General features: G+C 38.3%; 1 pseudogene; it reads left to right on the top strand.

The window, feature by feature from the left end:
- The first annotated feature begins 1076 nt into the window (after window positions 1–1076).
- LOC115993982 lies at window positions 1077–2012 on the top strand (annotated as a pseudogene).
- The last annotated feature ends 221 nt before the right edge of the window (window positions 2013–2233 follow it).

Below are 2233 nucleotides of genomic sequence, written 5' to 3'. Positions count from 1 at the left end.
GCACGGCTCCTAAGTACATGACTACCAATTGCGTGGATCCTAGTACGCGACTTCAGTCATCAACTAGAGAAGGTTGTTGGCTACAAAGTTCTTCAGTTCATCCCAACGATGAAGATCAAGAAGATGCTTGGTCACAAAACCCTAAGATGCACATACACAACAACTTCTTCAAGAATGATGAACTAGAGCAAAACTTTGTCTCCGGTCACAATTTACTTGAACAGACTTTCTCAAAACTTGTGCAACTTGTGTACTCTTTGACAACCCTTAAAATAATCATTTTATATGTCTAGGATTAGGAGAAAAGAAGTCCCAAAGACACATTCACAGATTCCAAGAAAACAGATCAGAATTTTTGTTTCTTTCTTAAACCTCGACAGATAGGAGGTGTCGAGCAGCTGTTGAGCGCACGGGTTGAAACAGCTTTCTTAAACTCGATAGATACAGCTGTCGAGGTTTAATGAATTTGCACTTCTCAACTTGTTTCTTGGACAGACTTGATAACTTCAACACTTGATCTTGAAACCTTATTTCTTGAAATATTAAAAACATCCAGATTTACCCAAATACAAGTAAAGTGTGTTTTTTCAGAGGATTAGTCAATTATATAAAATGATGACATATGTTCCTAACAAGTGAATCACATATGTCCTAACATCCTGGTCTCATTTTTTTAATTGTTTGCTAAACTCCTGTTTTCCTTTTAATATTCTCATGCTCGTTAACTTATATTCGCGTGGAGAATCGGTGTATAATCTAATGCTGAATAACGTGTACTCTAATATGGTAATTTTCAGAAAGAAAAAAAAAAAATAGTCATATACAATGTATGAATGTACACACATACCACTGACTTGGCTAAAGAACCTTCTCAAAAAAGCTTAAAGACTTGGCAAAAGAATTGTCAGCCAGCTTTACAGATGACTTACATAACGTAAGTTATAGACTTTACCTCATAATCTATAAATAGTAACCAAACTGTAACACTTTTGCAGCATTAAGTTCTACCCTAACTTTTTTTCTCCCCAAAAAAAAAAAATAAAAAGGTTCTAGCCTAACTTCATACTTTCTCAGTTATGGCGTCCTTTTCTCTATTTTCATTCACTCTCCTCCTTCACCTCCTCCTTCCTCTCCATTCTCATGCAACTTCACAAAATTCCCATGAAAAGAAATTGTCACCCTTTGAGTTTCTCAAACATCTTCAAGGATGTCATAAGGGAGACAAGGTCAAAGGTATCCATAACCTCAAAGCCTACCTTGAAAATTTTGGTTACTTGAGCTATAGCCAGTCCAAAAATCAAACTCATACCAATGGTGATGATTTCGATGAATTCTTGGAATCCGCCATTAAAACTTACCAACTAAACTACCATCTCAACACCACTGGGACTATGGATGCCAAAACAGTATCATCAATGATGATGCCTCGTTGTGGGGTGGCAGATATCGCCAATGGGATGAATTGGGTGCACTAAAGCAAGAGGAAACATCACCACCACCATGGTTCTTTTCGGACCGTCTCTCACTATTCTTTCTTCCAAGGAAATCCCAAGTGGCCAGCTTCTAAGTACCACTTCACCTATGGATTTCTCCCTAGCACCCCTGTTGAAGCCATGAACCCCGTTGCACAAGCTTTCCAAACATGGACTGCCAACACACACTTCACTTTCTCGCGAACTCAAGATTACACAAATGCAAATCTAAAAATTAGTTTCCATAAGGGGGATCACGGAGACGGCTATCCTTTCAATGGAGCTGGTGGGAGCAACGCCCATGCTTTCTCACCAACTGATGGGAGATTCCATTATGATGCAGATGAACAATGGAGTGTCGAAGCAACTCCAGGTGTTGTTAGCTATGAGACGGTTGCCTTGCATGAAATTGGGCACCTTCTTGGGCTTGAGCATAGCTCAATTGAAGGGGCCATCATGTGGCCTAAAGTACGTTCAGGAGTGATTCAAGGTTTGCATAGTGATGATATTGACGGCATTAAAGCCTTATATAATTTTTGAATGTGCAAGGATTTGAAATCTTCAATTTTTAGTGGTTGGAGAGAATAAGACATTTGTCATGTACTATTAAATTAAAGTGCAATGCATGCACGACACTAGGATTATTGGGCCATATATTATGAAAAAGGGACTGAGATTGGTGCAAGAGACAAAATAAAGTTTTTACTTACAGGAGAAATTGACGGTTGATTATATTTTTCTTCATGTTGTAATAGTAATTC

The sequence above is a fragment of the Quercus lobata genome, chromosome 6, assembly GCF_001633185.2.
Source record: "Quercus lobata isolate SW786 chromosome 6, ValleyOak3.0 Primary Assembly, whole genome shotgun sequence".
Classification (NCBI taxonomy): domain Eukaryota; kingdom Viridiplantae; phylum Streptophyta; class Magnoliopsida; order Fagales; family Fagaceae; genus Quercus; species Quercus lobata.
The sequence above is the reverse complement of the archived record's forward strand: the minus strand, read 5'-3'. Positions and strand labels throughout refer to the sequence as shown.